Below are 22880 nucleotides of genomic sequence, written 5' to 3'. Positions count from 1 at the left end.
TATGACCTCCTGGGAGTGCAAACCGGCAAGCAATGCAGTAATCAGTGCCATGTCAATTTATGCAAGGTGTGGAATGCAAGAGATTTTCAGGGAAATTTCACCGCGACCCCCCCTCATCCCCCTGTATTAGGGGATCCTGTAATAGGGGGATCCCTCCAGGAACCCCTGTAATAGGGGGACCCCCTGCCTAGAGGGACACAAAAAAAGAAAGAGGCCTCTGTCTGGAGGCTTGAGAGCAACCCAGACAAGGGCACTGAGAAGAATTACAGCTGTTCTACTTACCTTGAAGCTCCACATGTCTATTCCTCGAAGGAGAACAACTGTGACCTGTTTCTGTTTCCCACATATCTATAAGCTGCAAGCCATTCATAGCTTTCTAATAGTGGTCTGTGATTGACAGCTTCTACAAACCATCTGCAGCTTTGATTCATTCATCTCCTTTCACGGTACAGTGGCCTAAGTGGTGAAACCCCAATGTTTACAAACATTGACCACACCAAAGAGAGGCAAGTGCTGTGCAATCATATGGTTGAGTGTTTGGAATTCATTTAGTGCTTGGAATGCAGTTGGTTGGGCTTGGATGATCTCCTTATGGGGGGGGGGGGGGGGGGGGCCGGGGGTTTGCACCTGACATTGATCCCGATTTTGTCCCGACGCCTGATTCTTTGTCTCGTCGGGGAACTCGATCTGGGTGTCCTGAGATGGAGAATCCCACCCAATATTAGATTAAATGAAGTGACTTATAATGTTGTAAAGAATAGTAGTAAGTCTAAGTATTGGGAGTGTTTTAGAAATCAGCAAATGGCCACCGAATAATTGCTTGAAAAAAAATGAGAATAAACTAGTGTATCTAATGAGGAAGAGATTAGCTCAAGTAAATGTTAGTCCCGTAGAAGCAGTGATAGGAGAAATGATCGTGGGAAGTGAGAGAATGGCAGACAATGGGCAAGATTCTCAGTTTGGGAGATTACCCCCCCCTGGGTGAAGGAGCCCCCCGACCGTTCGTGCAGAGTTCCCGGTGGTGCAAATGGCACTGGTTCTCCATACCGCGGAGAATTTCACACCGGCGTCATGGCGCGGTTGCGGCGATTTTCCAGCGCGGGGCTCGGCGAATCGCCCTCTGTGTTCTCCCACGCAGCTGAATTGCAACTGATATGTGCTCCGACTGGGAGCCCAGTATGCGATTCACAATCCTAACCCGTGCAAGTTTATGCATGGCGAGGATTGCGATGAATTCCTGAGGAATCCAGCTATTGGGCTGCCATTTTGAGTGGGCAACCTGATACCGAGGTCCCGCGGCTGACCCCCATTGCAATTCAGCCACCTGCTCACCCCGTCCCCCAAGTACGGGGGTGACCTGACCTACTCCCCCCCCCTCCCCCCCAAAATAAAGGGACTCCCGCCCAGAGACATTCTAAATAAAGAAACCCGCCCCAAAGACCCCCTAAATAAGGACCCCTCCCAGATACCTCCTAAATAAGGAGACCCCCTAAATCCCCTCCCAGAGACCCTCTAAATAAAGAGAGCCACACATCCAGGACACCCTGAATAAAGCGTCCACCCCCACAGACTCCCCAGAAAAGAGACCCCCTGTCAGACAAAGCCAATTGGAAATGCAAGCTGTGAGGAGGACACAGAGGGTGCAAAGAGATGCAGACAGGTTAAGTGAATGGAGGAACAAGTTGGTAAGTGAAGTATAGTGTGGGGAAGTTTTGAGTTTTTAACTTTGATCATAAGAATAGAAATGCAGGATTTTTTTTTTAGAAATGTGAAACATATAAATGTTGATGTTCAGAGAGTCTTGGATATACCCTTATAAGGAACACAAAAGTTAGCATGCAGGTATTGCAAGCAATTACGAAAGTAAATGGCATGTTGGTCTTTATACAAGGGAATTGGAGAATAAAAATAACCGGGTCCTGCTGCAATCATAGGAGGTTTTGGTGATACCATACCTTAGATATTGTGTGCAATTTTGTCTCCATATTTAAAATAGGATATATTAGCATTGGAGACACAATAGAGTTTAGTGAAAGGCCACTAGTTTGATCCCTGGGATGAGTGGGTTTTTTTATGTTGAGATGTTGAGTAAATTGGATCCATATTCCCTGACGTTTAGATGAATGTGTGAAATATTGCATTGAAATATTCAAAATAATGTAAAGTCTTGACAGCATAGATCTAAGAGGCTGTATCCCCTGGCCGAGGAATATACAACAACCACACACAGTTTCTGGGCTCATCACTTAGGCCTGGGATGAGAAATTCTGTCACTCAAAGGCTTATGCATTGTTGGAGTTGTCCACCCTGTAGGACTGTGAATGGGCCATCCTTGAACATATCTGAAGTTGAAACAGGCAGATTTGTGGTGTCTCGGGGAACCAAGGCATGTGGGGAGCAGGCACAAAATTGGAATTCAAGCTCAAGATTAGAAATATGAATGTTGAATGGCTAATCAAGTTCGCTGGACCATGTGGTCTTCTCCTCCTATTTCCTGTGCTCTGATGACTCAAGTAAATTAACCAAACTTAACTAAACTAAGCCAACTAGTAATTTTCTGAATTGGATATTCTTTTCATATTCTGAAGGATTTTGAGCTGAATTTATTCAGCAATGTGATGGCATTATCAGCATAACATGCAAGTTATATATGTTTGAACAGAATAGAGTAGATTTTAACTTTCACTGCGGAGCAAAAGAGTTCAATCCCAGAGGAATATATTGCCATTCTGTTAAAGATCCACCATTGTAGGAATAGCTTATGTTTTGTTTTTGGGCACCAAGGGGTTTAATCACAGCAGCCTGTTTCAATTCTGTTGGAAGAGCAAAATCTCAGGAAGTAATTAAGTTATGTGCTTGTATCACATCAGTTGAAATGCATTTGAATAAATTGACTAGATGGATAAAATTGACACATGCCAACTGAGAACACTTTCTGTCCATGGTGCAGCTTGAGGTAGACAGTCAAGGTGGCTTTGTCAGTGTTGCTTACAACCCAAGTTCAATAAAAATAACTTTAAATTGGTCAAATATTTTTTCCAGCTATGTTGAAGAGTCTCAAAGGAAAGTAGTTAACACCAAATCAAACCATGAAATGGCAAACTATATCTATTAAACAGAAAGGTTGTACCTGATGTATTGGATGGACAATTCCTATTCCTATCTTGTTCTTGACTTAGCCGTACTGCCACAAGATCATTTAAAAAGTATGCAGTTCAAATATCCTTCTTTCTTAGTAAACTTGAACTTTGGTCTGTGGTTATATTGGTTCAGCCAGGAGCTTCTTGGCATATGAACAGATTCAAGCTGCAGATAGCTTTGTTAGCCCAATAGTTGGTATTGAAAAAACAGGTCCACAACAGATATGAGAGTGTCTGAAGAGACAATAAACATGAATATAATGTATGCAGGGAGGGCTCAGTCCCTGACCTTGGAGTAATGCCCATTGTCTTTTTGTTATACCAACATTTTTGCTCAGTAGCCATTTCAACAATATCTGCAAGGTATGGACAAACTTGTGTGTTTTTGTCGAACTTTATTGTCTTGATCTGACAATTTGACACCTTGACAGTGCTATAATTCAAACTACCAAATCAAAATTAACACTGTGCCATATAGTTTGTCCTCTTCAATATTTGTACTTTTTTGTATAATCCCATTGTATATGGAGGTTTAATGAATAAATGTGATATACTAAATAATGTAGGTAAAGCCTTTCTTTTCTATAAATTTAAATAATTTAAAATTTCATACATAAAATATATCCATTTCTCTCCTGAAGGCATTAATTCATCTGGATACAGTTTCACAGCCAACAGCTGGCTTTTGGTATTCCTCATGAACAAGCTCAGGTAATGAATAGTGGGCTATTTGGCTGTGGGGGACATCATATTTAAGCCCAATTTTGTTGCCAAGCAAACATCAACAAATGCATGCATTTTCAGAAAAAGTCATTAGATGATGCTTTGGAGTTAAAACTCTCTTGTACATTTTTTTTCTCACCCTAGCCCAAAGACTTACATTACCTAAGCATACGCCATGTTCTGGGTGAGTCCAGCAGTCTTGAGACTGAATGTAGTAGGATCATGCCTGTCTGTATAAGTAAGTTTTATATTGGCAGTACAATTACCATCAGTTGGTCTTGAAGATTTCCAGAAAGTTTCTCTTGGATTTACCAAGACACACACATTGGAACTATTGACAAGTGCACCCCACAATATGCCAGATTTTGGGTTGGAAATAACTCAGCTATTTTAAGATAATATTTTGCATACTGATGTACAATCATTCATTGATTGTCAATTTGTATGAGTTCTGCTTTTTTGTGGCATGAACAAGTTACTTTGCATCAAAAGTAGAAAGCAGTCTGTGGGTATTAGTGAGTTTACGGATCTACTGGAAGCTAACATCGAGGTGATTTATGAATTCACGATATGCAAAGACTGAGAATGCTGCTGGAAGCACCAAATAATTTACATACCAAAATGGATGCAATAATATTGGGCAACTTAAGTTTAAAAAAAAAAAATCAATTTTAAGTTTTAATTTATACATGTGTAGGGAATTGAGTAGTTCCACTAATTTTCTTGGCTTTTGCAGCTTTCCAAACTTCAATCTGGGAACCTGGGATTCAAGTGTAAGTGGAAATATTGTGATTTCTTCACAAAATAGAAACGTTTCATTTCCACCGCCTCCAAGTGTGGAACTTTGGCTGTCCCTATTATTCATAGTTATCATGACACCAAAGTGATGGGGACAGCAAGCAACAGACATAAGGTCAATGGAATACAAAAGGACCTAGGCAGATTGAGAAACAAATGGATATATGCATATGTGGACAAATGCAAATATTATGAGAGTGGAGAAGAGCGGTATTATTTTACAGCAGTCAAAAACAGGCGAGGGATTTGGGGATGCGAATGGATAGATTTCTGAAGTCATCAGTACGTGGTACGTAGCAGCAGTGACGAGAGAGGGAGTAAGGTCCTGGGTTCTATAGTCTCTCCCTTTTAATTCAGCTATCAGAGTTACAAAGCCAGAGCTCACAGTGTGGACAGGGGCAAATCCTTAATGCCTTGCCTGCTCCAAAAACCTATTCAAATTGAATCCAATTCATGGTCCCCACAAGAGGGGCATACCAGATCCAGGCATTACACCTGACCTAAGGCTCACCTTAGCCAAAAGGCCGAGAAGCGATCTATAGTCTGTCATGACCCACTGGGCTAGTGTGCGGTCAATTCCAGTCCTACTTGACCCTGAGTTGAAACACCAATGAAATTAGATGTTATTTTAAAATGCCTGAGTACCTTGGCTGAGCCCAATAAACTGGAGTCACCAGGTTTGTAAATTTAACACATATAACCTTTTATTATTTAACAGAAATATAATGAAACTGACAAAATGTATCTGATTACCTAATACCCATTCCCCACCCCCTTGCTTTTCAACTCGCCTCATTTTTTTTTTTTTTAAATAATTTTTATTGGAATTTTTTACAGAAAATATAACAAAAAGTATAGCAAAAAGCAGTAATATGCAACTAACAGCCCCATAACACCCACAATTTCCCCCATACCGTAACATCACATGTATCACATTCCCCCACCCCCCCCCCCCCCAAACAAGAGAACTTAACCATAAATTAAAATGAGATAAATCAAATTTAAATAAAATAAGCTAACATAATCAACGTCCCCCCCCCCCCGGGTTGCTGCTGCTACTGTCCCAGTACCCTATCGTTGAGCCAGAAAGTCGAGGAAAGGTTGCCACCATTTAAAGAACCCTTGCACCGATCCTCTCAGGGCGAATTTAACCTTCTCAAGCTTAATGAAGCCCGCCATGTCATTGATCCAGGTCTCCACGCTTGGGGGGCCTCGCGTCCTTCCACTGTAGCAAAATCCTTCGCCGGGCTACTAGGGACGCAAAGGCCAGCACACCGGCCTCTTTCGCCTCCTGCACTCCCGGCTCTACCCCAACCCCAAAGATCGCGAGTCCCCATCCTGGCTTGACCCTGGATCCCACCACCCTTGACACCGTCCTCGCCACCCCCTTCCAGAACTCCTCCAATGCTGGGCATGCCCAGAACATATGGGCATGGTTCGCTGGACTCCCCGAGCACCTGGCACACCTATCTTCACCCCCAAAGAACCTACTCATCCTCGTCCCAGTCATGTGGGCCCTATGCAGCACCTTGAATTGGATGAGGCTAAGCCGCGCACACGAGGAGGAAGAATTTACCCTCTCCAGGGCATCAGCCTATGTCCCGTCTTCGATCTGTTCCCCCAGTTCCCCCTCCCACTTCGTTTTCAGCTCCTCTACTGACGCCTCTTCCTTCTCCTGCATAAGCTTGTAGATATCGGATATCTTCCCCTCCCCGACCCAGACCCCCGAGAGCACCCTGTCACTAACCCCCTTCGCGGGGAGCGCAGGGAATCCCTCCACCTGCCGTCTAGCAAATGCCTTTACCTGGAGATATCTAAACATGTTTCCCGGCGGGAGCCCAAATTTCTCCTCCAACTCCCCCAGGCTCGCAAACCTTCCGTCGATAAACAGGTCCTTCAGCTGTCTAATGCCCGCTCTATACCATCCCCGAAATCCCCCATCCATGTTGCCCGGGACGAACCTATGCTTCCCCCTTAACGGAGCCTCCATCGAGCCCCCCACTTCTCCCCTATGTTGCCTCCACTGCCCCCAAATCTTGAGGGTAGCCGCCGCCACCGGACTCGTGGTATACCTCGTGGGAGGGAGCGGCCACGGCGCCGTTACCAGGGCCCCCAGGCTTGTATCCCCACAGGACGCTCTCTCCATCCGTTTCCATGCTGCCCCCTTCCCCTCCATCACCCACTTACGCACCATCGACACGTTGGCCGCCCAGTAGTACCCCGAGAGGTTGGGCAACGCCAGCCCCCCCCCCATCCCTACTCCGCTCCAAGAAGACCCTCTTCACCCTCGGGGTGCCATGCGCCCAAACAAATCCCATGATGCTGCTGGTCACCCTTTTAAAAAAGGCCCTAGGGATAAAGATGGGCAAGCACTGGAAGAGGAACAAGAACCTCGGGAGAACCGTCATTTTGACGGATTGCACTCTGCCCGCCAGCGATAGCGGCACCATGTCCCACCTTTTAAATTCCTCCTCCATCTGTTCCACTAGTCTGGTGAAGTTAAGCTTATGAAGAGCCCCCCAACTCCTGGCCACCTGCACCCCCAGGTACCTGAAACTCTTCACTGCCCTCCTGAAGGGGAGCCTCCTAATTCCCTCCTCCTGATCTCCCGGGTGCACTACAAATACCTCGCTCTTTAACTCGCCTCATTTTATTCGCACAAAAAATTATGACAAAGGATAGAAGATCTCTGAAACGCTATGATGGTTTTCAGTTAATTTCTTTCAGGAATCTGCGCTTTCACTTTGATGCTTCTTCCTTCTAAGCTTGCGAGGGTTTTCTCTAGCAAGGCTGTCTACTTTATTTGTCTATTCAAGATAATTTCACCTATTTAGATGTGCTCACTGGATTTACATCAATAAAGCAGTTCTTTATTTCAGTCATTTTCAAACTCAGGGTCGCAACCCGCAGGTGGGTTAGGGGTCGGTCACGTAGTGATTGGTCGCAGCATTCCTGATCACGGGAAGAAGTGCTCAATGTCCGTGACCAGCTTCTAAAAATGCCAGCCGGCATGTGTGCCCCCTCAGCTTGATCTAGCAGTGTGCAGGTCTAGCCCAGCGGGGTAGACCGCTTCCCCCTGACGTCAGTGTGTTGACCCAGTATTAGATTTTAAAAAAACAATTGCTGGAGTTTTCCTACCAGTTGTGATCATGTGATCTGTACACTGACGTCACGTACACTAGGAGCTAATTCATGGAGGAGAGATTCCTCCATTTTGTAGTTGCAAGCAACAGAGTTGTGTCGAGCAAAAGATGGATCATTTTGGAATAAGGAAGAGAGGGCTTAAAGGCGCACTCCGATTATGAGTCCACAGAACAAAAAATAAAAGCAAAGAACAAGGGGAAATCAAAACTAAAGACTCTAATAAGTCAGAGCAAAATTGCACAACTGGGACAAAATGCTGCTGTGTTTGTGGGAAATGCAGTTTGACCCCACCGAAATTGTGTATAATTCTGGCCATTTCAAACTGAGCGGGTATTTGGAGGGTACAGTGAAGGGTAACTCAGTGATAACTAAAATTAGGAACCTGACTCTCCCAAGAAATGCTGAATATGCTGGAGAAAAGAACCCCAGGTAATTTTATTGAAATATTCGAGATCCTAATGGTTATAGACAGGATAATTGTTAATATGCTTAATGTCAATTCTACATTAAAAGGTATAGATTGTTTCGGTTTAACTACTTAATATATGGAGCGGATTGCTGAGGGAAGCATTGGGAACTGATGGTATCATCAAATTCAAGGAAGTTGGATAAGTACCTGGAGAAAATAATTGATAGATGGTATAAGAGCTATTGTGAGATCTGATACATCATAGTCACTGGGATTAGCCAGTTGGACTCCAGTAGTCTTTTTCAGATTCTATACATTCCAATATTCCTTTGAACTTGCAATAATCAAGGTGATTAAAATAAATGTGGAACTTTAGAATATGTGCACTGTCGACTGTCATTTATTTCAGTGAATATTAACACAAGTTAAACACTTACTGTTCTCACAATGAATTGCTCCCTCTATTTTGCCATTGCTTTGTATGTAAAGCTTGGCCTCACAGGTAATGTTGATTTGAACCAAAATGTTGTTTTCTGGAAAGTATGGTGATCTGTGTAATAAGATAATTATTAATGATTTACTGACTGAAATATTGAGGCTATGCGCCTAGTTAAATAGGCAAGAGACTACTGTTAGTTACTTCAAATTATTTATTTCCCATTTATAAACAACTTCCTCATACAATTTAGTTAAAGTTAGTTCTGCCTGACCTGACTTGTGTTAGAGCACTGTATGCACAGTAAATAGTTTTACTTTCAACATTATATGGGGGTGGCACAGTGGTTAGCATTGTTAAGTAATGGGTTAAGAGACATTGCAATTAGTTGTCTCATTTATGTTAAGTGTCCAATAACTGACACTGATATGTAAAGGGGCTTCAGGTGGCCTCTAGGTCTGGTGATGTGTAGGGTTTTGTGCAGAGTCTGTTGGAAGAAATAAAAGTGTGTTGGTGAAAAAGGAACAGAATTTTTGTCTCTTCATACCACAGCATCTAATACGTCTAACAATTGGTAGCAGAGGATGGTTGCTGTGTAAATGTGAAGGGTTGAAAGATTAAATTTTTCCAGATCAAACCAAGGAGTGAGTGAAATAAAAGGATGTATGGCTGAACCCAGGATAAAGATGGCTGGATATGACTATCCTCCCTTATTTTCTGAAAGGGAATCATACGACCAATGGAGAAGTGCAGTAGTTATGTGGACTAAGGTAACTGCTTTGGGAAAGAGAAAACAAGGTATGGCATTGGCTCTTTCTTTACCATATGGCAGTAAAATCCGAAACAAAATGCTTTCTGAGCTGGGATTGGAAGAGTTAGACTCAGAAGAAGGTCTGGCAACTTTATTACATTATATGGATAAGATTTATAAGAAAGATGACTTGTTAAGTGCGTATGAAGCATGGTTGGATTTTGATAAGTTCCAGAAAAAAGAGGATTTCTCCATGGAAGACTATATAATGGAATTTGGCAGACAATATAAAAGGCTGCAGAAACACAACCTGGAATTTCCACAGTCTGTGTTAGCCTTTAAATTACTTGACTGTGCTAGAGTGAACAACATGGATAGACGCCTGGTTTTGACAGGAGTTCAGTTTACGGATAAGGATACCTTATTCAAACAGATGACAAAAGCTTTACAAAAGTTTCTGGGGAAACATTCGATTCCGATGGCTCTGATGACCCAAATAGGTCAGCCTGCAATAAGGCAGAATATGGAAGATGCACCACTAACAGGATGGCGAAATCGTATGGCTACGAACAGGCCTCAAGACTATAAAAGGAGACCGAGACAAGGAAATTATGAAGACAGAAACCCAGTTAGACCTACAATAGGAAGATGAACCCCAGAAATGCACGGGGCATGATAAATCGATGTTTTCGATGTGACTCTCAATACCATTATGCTTTCAACTGTCCAACTCGTTATGATAGAGTGTGTGAAGCGACACATGACAAGGAAGAGTCAGAAGAGGAAAAAGATAGTGACCAGAAAGAAGGCATTGGCCTATTAACAAGCAGTTTTATGCTGGTAATGAGGGTGTTGGTTGTAGAATCATTCAACTGTGCTGTGTTGGACAGTGGCTGCACATCTACTGTGTGTGGGATTGACTGGTTAAAATGTTATCTGGACTCCTTGAATGCTGAAAATCGTTAAGGAATTTGAAAGTTCCACAAGTTTCAGGTTTGGGGATGATAATACTCTGAAGTCGCTGAAAAGAGTGGTGATCCCTCGCAATATTGCTGGAGTGAATAATTTCATTAGCATGGATGTTGTATCAAGTGAGATACCTTTGCTTCTGAGCAGACGGTCGATGAAGAAAGCACACATGAAACTGGATATGGAACAGGATAAAGCAACAGTTTTTGGAAAGATGATGGACTTACAATTTACACAGTCTGGACACTATTGTATTCCATTACTGACAAATAATATTTCAAGTAGAGTAGTTAAGGATGTGTTAATGGCAGTTGAAAATGGGACTTTAGCTGATAAAAAGCTTGTTGTAGTAAAACTACATAGACAATTTGCACATCCGTCTCCTCGGAGGCTGAAAAATGTATTAAAGGATGCAGGGGTAAGGGATGACGACTATACTAAACTGATAGGACAGGTTAGTGATCGCTGTGAAGTTTGTAGGAAGTACAGAAGGACACCAGCATGACCGATTGTAACCCTACCTTTGGCCAGGGATTTTAACGACATTGTGGCCATGGATCTTAAGATCTGGGATAAAGCAAATAATATATTTATTTAGCATTTTGTAGATTTAGCAACCAGGTTTAGTCAATCAACGATTGTACGAAGTAAAGAAAAGAGAGTAATTCTGGATCAAATACTGGAAAAGTGGATCGGGACAGGAATGGGTCCATAGGCAAAATTCCTTATGGACAATGGGGGAGAATTTGCTAATGATTAGTTTAGGGATATGTGTGAAAACATGAATATCAGAGTTAATGAACACGGCTGCAGAAAGCCCATTTAGTAATGGTGTCTGCGAACGAAATCATGCTGTCATCGATGACATGCTTTGGAAAATTTTGGCAGATCGACCAAACTGCAGGCTCAATTCAGCTTTAGCATGGGCAGTACATGCAAGGAATTCATTGCAGATGGTTGGGGGCTATAGTCCTTATCAATTAGTGTTTGGTAGAAATCCTAAAATTCCGTCTTATTTTGGATGACCAGCTTGAGAGGGGACTACAATTAGCTCTGGTTTTGCTGAACATTTAAATGCATTACATAGCAGTAGAAAAGCTTTTTTGGAAGCAGAAGTCTCTGAAAGAATTCGCAGAGCTTTAAGACATAATGTACGGCCATCAGATACCGTTCTTCAGCAAGGAGACATGGTATACTATAAGAAAGACAATTCTAATGAATGGAAAGGCCCAGGGAAGATCGTAGGCATAGATGGCAAAACAATTATTTAGCAACATGATAATCAAACTGTTAGGTTATATTCATCAAGGATAATGGGTACCGATTACAAATTTTCAAATTTAGACAGAGCAGACAGATATGACGAGGAACCAGAGTCATCTGGCATGCACGTGTTACAGAACTATGAGGACCAGTTAACTGATATAGACAGAGTTTCTGTCGAGGAACACGACACTTCTGATAAATTAGAACAGGCCATTTTTCCGAAAGGGCAACTGCCAAAAGTTGGTAGAAAAGTGACATACTTGCCTGAAGGGTCTAGTCAATGGAAGGATGCAACTGTTATTAGTATAGCAGGGAAGGCCACTGGAAAGTATAAATATTGGTTGAATGTACAGCATTCAGGGGAGAGAGTTAAGACAATGGATTGGGAAAACGAAGTTCAAAAATGGAGGGCACAGAAATGCAGTGCCAGTTCAGATAGTACATCGGATAGTGAACAGGTTCGCAGGAAAAGTTCGAACTATTGAAAGGACATCCCACAACAGAAGGGAAAGATCAAGCAGTAGCAGTACAGTACGAGATACCAGGCGGGAGAGGGGACATAGTTTATGAAGATCTCGGAACATGAGTAAGACTACGAATACTAATAGGAGTAGAAGCCCACATGCACGTGAGATTTTGGTGGCTTCAAATAAATTAGATGAAAAAGTTATCAAAGATGCTAAACAGCAAGAATTGCATAGTTGGAGTGAATTTGGGGTATAAACGGAAGTACCGGATATGGGACAAAAAGCTCTATCCCACGGATGGATTTGCACGGAAAAGGTTCTTCCGGATGGAACCTATAAGGCAAAGGCCAGGCTTGTGGCAAGGGGATTTGAAGAAAAATTAGAAGAACAGGATATAAGGGTAGATTCACCTACAGCAGGAAAGGTTATTTTAAAGATTTTCTTGGCTCAATTAGCCACAAAGGCATGAGAATCCAAATCTATAGATATACAAGCTTCCTTTTTGCAGGGGCATCAGCTCCAGAGAGACAAATTTCTTCGTCCTCCTAAAGAAGCAGCTAACACAGAAGGGGTACTCTGGAAGTTGAACAAATGTGTATATGGATTAAATCAGGGGTGGGCAAACTTTTCCGTGCAAGGGCCGCATTCAGAAATTCACAATTTTAAAGGGCCGCATAGTATATTAATTAATAGTCCCGGTTGTAACCAATTAGCGTGCGGCATATACCTCAGCGCTTCCCCCGCCGGCATCCTGCCTTTAGCCCTCTTTTTCTCTACTTTTCAAAAATGGCGCTTCACCCGGTTATGATTCTGGGCGCCTCATATAGAACATAGAACAGTACAGCACAGAACAGGCCCTTCGGCCCTATATGTTGTGCCGAGTAATGATCACCCTACTCAAGTCAACGTATCCACCCTATGCCAGTAACCCAACAGCCCCCCCATTAACCTTACAAAAAAACATTTTTTTTTAAAAAGTTTAAAAAAAAAATTTTTTTTTTTTGATGACTTGATCTTGGTGGGCCGCATAAAGACCTTTGGCGGGCCGCATGCGGCCCGCGGGCCGTAGTTTGCCCACCCCTGGATTAAATGATGCATCTAGAGTGTGGTACTTTTCGGTAAGGTCAGTTTTGTTAAAGTTAGGTTGTTGCCAGTTGAAAGCAGATCCTGCAATGTTTTACTGGCACTATAAAGGAAATGTTTCTGGCATCTTTATGATGCATGTCGATGGTTTTTTGTGGGGTGGGACTAGTAATTTTGAAGCTATTGTAATCTCTGGTTTGAGAAAAGAATTCAGGGTTGGAAGTCAGGCCTCCGGTGCATTTAAATATATTGGACTGGAAATCGGACAGACTAAGTTAGGGGCAAGTTTACGTCAGCAATCTTATTTGGAAAGCATCAGCCCAATAGCAATTAGTCATGGCCGGGTTTCACAAAAAGACACAATGGTTTCAAAGATAGAAAAAGAGCAACTTCGAAGTTTAATTGAGCAACTGAACCGGTTAGGTAGACAGACTAGACCGGACGTGAGTTTTGATGGTCTTAGAGTTGAGTACAAAAATGAATGATCCCAAAGTGGAAGACATAATAAGAGCAAATAAAGCACTGGCCAAACTAAAAATGCAGGAGTGTGTTTTGAAGTTCCCGGTTTTCGGTGACCGTAGGCACTTGAAACTCATAGTTTATAGTGATGCGTCCTATGCAAATTTATGTGATGGGGGTTCAAGCGCAGGAGGTTTTATAATTTTCCTTTTGGGGAACAATGGTAAATGTTGCCCTCTTGTGTGGGAAACAAAGTAAATAAGGAGAGTGTTAAAAGCACTTTGGCTGCTGAGACGTTAAGCCTTATGGAAGCGGTGAATATGGCCTTTTATATAAATCAGAAATTTTGGGATTAGGGGATTTGGGTAATATACCTATTGACTGTCACATTGACAATAGATCCCTGTGGGAAAATGTGCACTCTGCAAAAAGTGTCAATGAAAAGAGGTTACGGATAGACATCGCAAGTTTGAAGCAGATGTTGGACAGAGGGGAAATAACAAAAATTAAATGGGTCGACAGTAGCTATCAACTGTCAGACTGTTTTACGAAAAGAGGGGCTAGTTCATGGAAACTTTTGGATATTGTTAATGAAGGACGCCTGTTTCTGTTTTTTCTCTCTTACAAACGAAAAAAAACTTGGGGAAAAAAGGGGGGGAAATCACATGTGTGTTTTAGTTTCTTGGGTCTGGTGATGTGTAGGGTTTTGTGCATAATCTGTTGGAAGAAATAAAAGTGTGTTGGTGAAAAAGGAACAGAACTTTTGTCTCTTCATACCACAGCATCTAATATGTCTATCAAGCATTGCTGCCTCACTGCACCAGGACCTGTGTTCAATTCCGGCCTTGGGTGACTGTGTGAAGTTTGCACATTCTCACTGTGTCTGCGTGGATTTCCTATGGGTGCTTTGGCTTCCTTCCATGGTCCAAAAGATATGCAGGTTAAATGGGGTTACGGGGAGTGGGCCTAGGTAGGACGTTCGTTTGGAGAATCGGTGCAGACCCGATGGGCCAAATGGCCTTCTTCTGCACTGTAGTGATTCTATGATATTCCCACCCCTCCCCTACTACCCCAGCTCTGTTGGGGCATCCATAGGTGTGACCTACATGTGTCAGTCCCTTCTATTTCTTAGAACGTTTCAAATTAACCGTAGTTTTAAAGAAAGTATCTCACTTTTTTCTGCACAGCAATCTGTGATAAGATTATGATTTATAGTCACTAAGGATGTCTGTTATTTCAGGAGAGGTTAGTAAGGTTTCCTTGTAGGCTACATGGGAAGTTGGAGCAGATGCTTGATCAGGAAGGTCACCTTTTCTTGTCACTTGCAGCAGAAACCTCATTTGTCCCTTGTGTCAGCTTAAGAAGTTGTCCAATGATGAAACAATGGATTTATTTACATTGTTTTTCGGCTTTCTGGGACTTGTAGAAAACAAGTGATGATTTCCCATTGACATAGGCTTCAATTTTAACTAAACCTGTTCTAATTGAATGAAATAGTTGAGTCTGCCATCCATCTTATACCTTGCTTATTTCATATGCCATTGTTTCAATGGGGAGTAAACTCAGATGGGATAGAAAGTGGCGATGTGACCTGAACCAGCTCAGTTCTAATCAAGCAGGATAAGTCAAAATCCAGGCTAGTGTAGCCTGGTTTACTGCTTTGAAATAACAACTTAATTTGATCAAAAATCTGCACTAATAATCAGTGTGAAATCTACAGTGAATAGACATCGGTTTATATTAGGCACATAAACAAATGGATTTAAATTGAGTTGGTTTAAGCAGTCTAATTAAAATCCTAGTATTCTGTTATTACTCACTCTACACACTGACCAGCATGTATGTCAGGCAGTAATGTGAAACCGCACAACTTTATTTTAGTTAAGAACAGAGAACTAGTATAAACACCGAGAAGTCACATTCAGTTAAAGTTAGTGCGATTGTTTTAAACTGAAGAAAGCTCACATGTAAATTAAGTGTATTTATGAGCTAAAACCATTTTAGAATCTTTTTAAGCTTGGATCAGCCTCTTGGGGATTTAAATTAATTTAAAGATCTTAGGCGGTACATACTGTGTGGAAGTAGTTGCTGATCATAAAGACTGGGGATATTTGGCTGGATTCAGGCAGAAATAGATAAACTATCAGTAATGTCTTATCAGAAGTTTTCAAAACCAAATGTGCTGGTAGGAATATGCCACTGGTGGAAATTTTGCTTTCAGTAAATGGTGTTACAGTTGAATTCCACTCATATAAATTATGACAACTTAGGTTGGCTGTTCTGTGGTTTGTTGTGTCTGGTTTGGTTCCTACTTTGAAAGTTGCTGTTACATTTGGTTATTTGAGGCATGTTTTCATAGTCTGGCCCTACCAGCAGGATCCCCATGCACTGCAGGGGAACAGACAAAGCAAATTTAAAGCCATGAATAGTTGAACTAGTGTTAATAACAAACAATGGTAAAATATGTACATTATATGCAGCTGTTATACTCCCGTATCATCTTCACAGTTGTTTAAATGGGTAGAAAATCACTATGAAAAAATTGCCATGTTTTCTTAGACATGTGGCCTTGATATTCTCACTTCCCTCTACCATCTCCTGAAACTGGTATCACCCCCCCTGCTCGCAAAGGGGTGATTTTTGATAAGTAGAATAAACAAAGTAAATAGCTGTTGTTTGAGGAACAAAGAACTGTTGATAAGACAGATTGTAGTGTATACAGTCTTTACATTTAGCAGTGTTTGGTAAAGAAAAAACATAGTGGTAACACTTAAAAATCCATCAGGGAGTTACAGATAATAATAGAATAATAGAAGTGGCAGTGCAAAAATCACCAGGCTGCCTGGCTGTTTCTGTCATAAAATTTTCTCAATAATTTTGAACAGTGTTTCTAAGTTTTTGTAAGAAAACCTTGCAGGACATACCTGCTTACATATTAACCAGCTTTATTGTCAGTTAGAGGAGACAGATAAATAGTTCATGTTTACCACATTCAGACAAGAGAATACACAAAGGATTAATTTTCTGTGAGCTACATCATCAGGGAGGTACAATCATACTGCAGAATGATGTGCAATTCCAGATTACAGACAGTTGCTCTAGTTATTTATAGTATGGTCGACATGAGAGATCTGAATAAAATGCCTTTTCTCTTGCATTGTCACTCATCTGTCTGGAATAGATGTCCAAACCTAAAGTTTAAATTCATGTATAAATGATGAGTAGAATGACATTTTGGAAATGAAAGAAGTAATAGTAGTTTTTGGCACCCACACATCTTGTTTATTTGCATTTTAAGTTTTAGTTTTATGTCAGAAAGAAAAAATGCTTCATATGTTCCAAGAAAATGGTATTTTTTTTATTTGTTCTGGTCTGTTTTAGGTGTTTTCCCCCCACCTAAGACCTTTTGTTTTTTTGTTAGTTACATTTTTCGTGAGGATGTTGTGGTTTTTCAAGATATTTCCCACTTATAGTCTTATCAATAACTTTTGATGTTTTGTTTCAGTGTCCTCACTGAGCACTTCCACCTTCTGAGTCATTAAGATGGTGACTTTATCATCAAGAGGGTTGGACCCGAAATTTTGAATGCATGGAATTGAAATCTGTCATCTGTCGAAGAGCAAAAAGGTAAGCTGTATAACATATGGCTGTGTGTGTGCGTGTGTACGGAGGGAAGGAAAAGGGTAGGCTGAGGGCGGAGGGGTGCAAAAATGCTTTGATTTCCTGGAAGTGAAAGTAATCTATACATTGCTATTAAAAAGATTATGTTTCTCATAATTACAGGTAAGTGGTTATATTAGCCCACAGTTTCCATTGAATAACTTTAAAAGCTGCAGTGTTGCTGTTCTAGTTTGACTAATTGCTCCTCTTAATCAGAGTTGAATAAACCAGCACTTTCAGAAGTCAAGCTGGATTTGAACTCATTTGAATGTCTAGCTTGGCTGAATGGATGAAGCGGAGAATTTAAAGATTTTCCTACCTGTGTCCAGAATTTATATTAAACAACTGATAGACGTTCTGGAGCGATATGTGATACCTTAGTTCAATGAGCTTGTCAGCAACTATGAGGGGAGGGGAGGCGTTGGTGACTGAATGGACACGTGAATCAAAGAAAAAAATAAACTATTGCATTTGTTGCTTCATAGAGGCTTGCCATTCTGGAACTCCTTCCTTCATCAGTCAGTTCATTTAATATGATACAGGAAACAACTGTTTTTCCCCCCAGGGGAGTTCTGCAGCTCTACAGCTGGGACTGTCACTTTGAGTTGACTTGGAAACCAAATCAATGACACCCAACCCCAGATATTGCTTCATTCCTGAAAACTACAGAGGGCTCCCAAGATTCCTTTTATTTTTGTCCCAAGTTGGCCTGAAATGCCAATCTCGATAGCAGTGTTTACAGCCACTCTGTAATGCATGTGACTTCTCCGCTTAACAAATATCTTGCAGCGACTGAGGAGGAAGGAGACCTAAAGTAACAGTCCTCCGAGGTAACGTATTTTCTGACATTCCTGTCACGTACCTGAAAGTTCTTTACCAACATTTTTCAGACAAAAATGCATGGAGCATTTTGAATAAATAAAGTCCTCTTAAATATTGTTTAACTTGTCTCAGTGCCTCCTGGGAATCCTAGCATATTGAAAGTTGCTTGAGCCTTCAGTATTTGGTATGACGAAATTGCTTGAATGTTTGCAAGTTCCAAGCATACCTACAGCAACTTTTTATTTAAAGGTGCCACTCTAATGACATTCATATGTGAAAATGTCAGTTCAAGAAGCAGTTTGTGCTTTCGAGATATTTACAGAATTTGAGGCGAATTGCTTTAAAAAGATGAAATACAATTTCTTTCTACAAGCAGAATTTTAATTAATTGGGCGGCCCGGTGGCGCAGTTGTTAGCACTGCTGCCTCACAGCACTGAGTACCGGGGTTCGAATCCCAACCTTGGGTCACTGTCCATGTGGAGTTTGCACATTCTCCCCGTGTCTGTATGGGTTTCACCCCCACAACCTAAAGATGTGCAGAGTAGTTGGATTGGCCATGTTGAATTGCCCCTTAATTGGAAAAAAATAATTGGGGACTCTAAATGTATTAAAAAAAGAATTTTAATTAAACCTTTGTGGTCATATGGAAGAAGCGCTGAAATTTTCGGGTGTATATTTTGTATGTATATATTCTTAGCACAATGTAATTATAAAATGAAAATATATTATGACAACACTCCACAGAATATTTAAAAAATGAAGCTATGCTAGTTAAAATCTGATTTGCAACTCTTAAGCAATGAGAAATTATGCAGGAAATATTTTGTGTTCAGGCGGTACATTTGTTAAATAAATTAGGTTTTAAAATTCGAAACATACGACACTAATGAGGGTGTTATCAAAACAAATTTCGTACATTTGTTTCTGATAGATTCTCCACACCCCCCACACCCCACTACATACGTTTCTTAATATAAAGAGATCTTCTAAAAAGAATATATTATCAATTGAGCATTAAACTCAATGTTGGAGCTCTTGGTTTTGAATGCTAGCCTGAACTTTCATTTGAATTCACCTAACCCCAACATCCATCCTATCACACCCCTCACCGTATGCCCATCTCTTTAGGAACACTTTCACGGTTCTCACTGTGCTGCAGAAAATTAAGTCATAACAGAAATATTCTTCAGGAAGGTTCACTTTCCTCATCAACAATATAGCTGGTTGGCAATTTGAAGCATTGCTGCTGGAGTCTGAGGCGTTGACTGCATTATTTTGTTATTTTTTAAGGGAGTAAGTAATGTTGGTAATCGTTCAGCGTGTAACTTCTTTCTCTTGGAAAAGATTAGCCTGTAGCTCAAGAACTGAACAAGATGCCATAATGGTGGCCTAGTATTACAGATAGAAGATCAGCTAACTCCTAACACAGGGGGTCATGTTGATGGTGTGTCACAGTTGGCTGTTGATTGGACTGGCCTGTCACCTAGCAGTGGCTTGAGTGTACTCTTAGCTTGGATGCTTCAGGGAGTGACAGACATTGCTTAACCCATTATTCGTGTGTCCTATGAAGTGACTTGGGTGACAATAGTCCATTGCCCAAACAGCCCTTCAGTCCTGACAGAAAACAAATTCCTGTGGAGAATGAATAGGAGAGAATGAGTGTAAAAATAGAGGTTTTATTTAGTTTTGTTCTTTGTTGAACCAAAACTGATATTGCCTAGGGATGAAAAAACTAATTTTTAAATCTGCATAATTTTATGCCACATCCTGTTTCTTTATACTTTTTTGTGTTTTAGCATAAAGATTCTAAACTGTCAACGTTTTTTATATTCAAAAACATCAAAACTGTGCAGGTTATTAGGTTTGTGTTTTGATGAAACGTTCCTCAGGGGTGTATATTTGTTTTGTTAGTTCTGCTGCAGTTAGGCCCTTTGCTGTATCATTATGCAGTGCTTGGGGAAGTGTGAATGAATTTATCCATAAAGTCTCAGATTTTGCATCGTCATGGCATTGTAAGGTATTATTTTTGTAGTCCTAATAGAAGCTAGTTTTTTAAACTGTTCCTATAACTAATAGAATCATAGAATCCCTACAGTGCTGAAGGAGGCCATTCAGCCCATTGTGTCTGCACCAGCCCATGAAAACAGCACCCTACTTGAGCCCACGTAACTGAGTAACCCCAACAAACCTTTTGGACATTAAGGGGCAATTTAGCATAGCCAATCCACCACACCAGCAAATCTTGAAAGCCGCGCAAACTCTACACCAATAGTCACCTGAAGCTGGAATTGAACCCGGGACCCTAGAGCTGTGAGGCATCAGTGTTTTTAAAAAAAAAAAAATTTTTTTTTAGAGTATCCATTTCTTTTTTTCTGATTAAGAGACAATTTAGCGTGGCCAATCCACCTACTTGGGTTGTGGGGGTGAGACCCATGTAGACACAGGGAGAATGTGCGAACTCCACATGGACAGTAGCCCGGGATCGAACCCGAGCCTTTGGCACCATGAGGCAGCAGTGCTAACCACTGTGCCACCATGCCGCCAATGTTTGAAGCATTTTATTTTCCATTTTAATATTCTAACTCTTGTTAGATTTCTACTTTAAAATTTTTATTACTTATTGTGCTTAAAGGAATTGTTTTGTGAAGTGCTTTCAAAAAAAAGTCTAATTTAACTGTGATTAGGTTGACATATGCAATCTGGCTAATGACATTGCATTCGCCAAGGTTGCTTGAAAATGTTTATATTGTTGATATTAATGCAGAGAAAATTCAATGATCTTTCAAAGGTTAGGGTATTCATTCTACCAAGCTATCACCAAGGGAGTTCAGTTGAAAATTACCTCCAGTGTTTTCACAGACCCACACATAAGTGAGCTAATTCCAGAAAGTAACTTGAAGATTCGACAGGGTTCATTTTATCTTCACCAATTGCAGTAACCAATTTTCAGCCCACTAATTTCATTGAATGAAAATTGGACAAGTTTTACAACGGACAGAGGATCATCTTTGCCAGGTTACCGCCCAAGTCGTAAAATTTCAACTTGACCCTAATAGTTTTATTCTTCTGCATATTCTATGACACAGAAATTGTTTTATTATGATCTGTTTCATACTAATTGGTTCATGATCAGTGTCACAGAAGTGGCAGAAAACGATAAATTGTGACAGCAAATGGGGAGGCAGTGGCGTAGTGGTATTGTCACTGGATTAGTCATCCAAGTTCGAATCCCACCATGGCAGATGGTGAAATTCGATTTCAATAAAAATCTGGAATTAAAAGTCTGATGACGACATGAAACTCATTGTCGATTGTCTGGCCGACATATGACTCCAGATCTACAACATCCACTCTTAAATTTCCTCTGTAACAGCCTAGCAAGCCATTCACTCCAAGGACATTTATGGATGGTGAATGAATGCCAGGTCCGCCCCCATCCCATGTAAGAATTTTTTAAAAATCTCCATTTCCTTGCTAACAAAATGGACTGAGTGATACAATAACGAGTCATGCAGACCAGGGGGGGCGATTCAACAAAAACATTTCCAAGTTCATTTGTCGGGTGGCTTTCAGGGAATTTCCTGCTGGCTCTCCCCAATGCTATGCAATGTCACCAGTTTACCCCAGCACTGGAGAGCTGAATTCAGAGATCAGGCAGCCATTTTGAAAAGGGCCCCTGACCCCCCCTCAGTCCCCCACACGCCTGCTTGCAGGCCCATACTTCAAGGTCCCCCTCCCATAATCCCCCAACTTCCCATAGGCCATACTTACCTGCCATGCACACCCTCTACCCTTCAAAACCCCCTCCACCTTCCTTTCATGGGTATGGACCCCCTCAGCCACTGAGCCTTGGCAGTGCCATCCTGGTACTTGGGCAGTGCTTCTGCTGGCTTGGCAATGCCACCCAGGCACCTTGGCAGTGCCAGGATGGCAGTGCCAATGTACCAGCGGTGCACTGGTCTCTCCCCAGGGAGAGGGCCAGGGGGCCACCCTGCACTAAGGGGTCTCCGAAAGCCCTGGAGACTCCCAGGTGCTATTCCATCTGGTCCACATTTGCGTGGACTCGTGCTGAACGATGCCCGACTGAGGTCTTGCTGGGGAGGCCAGAAGATCCCGGGAGGCCAGTAGATCGTAGGTAAGTTCACTGAAGTCGGTTTTAACCTTACTTCAATGCGCGCGGTTTGGTCCCACCCCTTTTGGATGTGCTTCTGACTCTGACGCCTCGTGGGACTTGGGTAGATCCCTCGAGATGTGAAGGCTGCCGGGAAACCAGCAGGAGGCCTCTCCCGGCATCCACCAGCCACACCACACCGTGCTCGAGCAAAAGCGCAACGCGGCTGGTGGATTGGGCCCCAGATGTTTGCAGATTCAATTTTTGGGTTACCTTGAAATTTCAAAACTGAATAGACCTTTTGACAACAGAGGTTATTATGGATTAAATCATTGTGTCCTCAAATACCAACAGCAATTGCAAGTTGGCATTGAGAGTTATCCCAACTGTAATGTCCCCACAGCTGCCGGGAAACATGAGCTGGATCAGCACACATTGATGATCACATATAAGTCCTTGCTGCTTTACATGGCTCAATACCATACTGGGTATAGGATTTATCTCTTAAGCCTTTGGGGAATCATCTCACCTATTTATTTTTTTTGCACACACTTATTCTGTCACACAGGCTGTTCTCTAGCTATGGACTGACAAGCAACTGCATCTGTCGACTCAAATGCCTGCAATGACTGGCTGTCTGA

At 41.7% G+C, this 22880-nt stretch overlaps 1 protein-coding gene across 12 annotated transcripts in view; it reads left to right on the top strand.

The window, feature by feature from the left end:
• Nucleotides 1–22880, top strand: part of foxp1b (forkhead box P1b) — a 645688-nt gene that overhangs the window by 64738 nt on the left and 558070 nt on the right. For 10 of the 12 annotated variants that reach the window (XM_038810651.1, XM_038810652.1, XM_038810653.1 and 7 more), the window contains one exon: nt 17151–17272. The exons of 1 other annotated variant lie outside the window; for it this stretch is intronic. The gene's annotated coding sequence lies outside the window, so the exon portion shown is untranslated. Of the gene's footprint in view, nt 1–3781; nt 3852–17150; nt 17273–22880 lie in introns of all 12 variants that reach the window. One more of the 12 variants, XM_038810649.1, reaches the window with a different exon arrangement.

Source organism: Scyliorhinus canicula, chromosome 11 (assembly GCF_902713615.1).
Source record: "Scyliorhinus canicula chromosome 11, sScyCan1.1, whole genome shotgun sequence".
Classification (NCBI taxonomy): Eukaryota; Metazoa; Chordata; class Chondrichthyes; order Carcharhiniformes; family Scyliorhinidae; genus Scyliorhinus; species Scyliorhinus canicula.
Note: the sequence above shows the minus strand (reverse complement) of the source record. Positions and strands in the feature narration are given on the sequence as shown.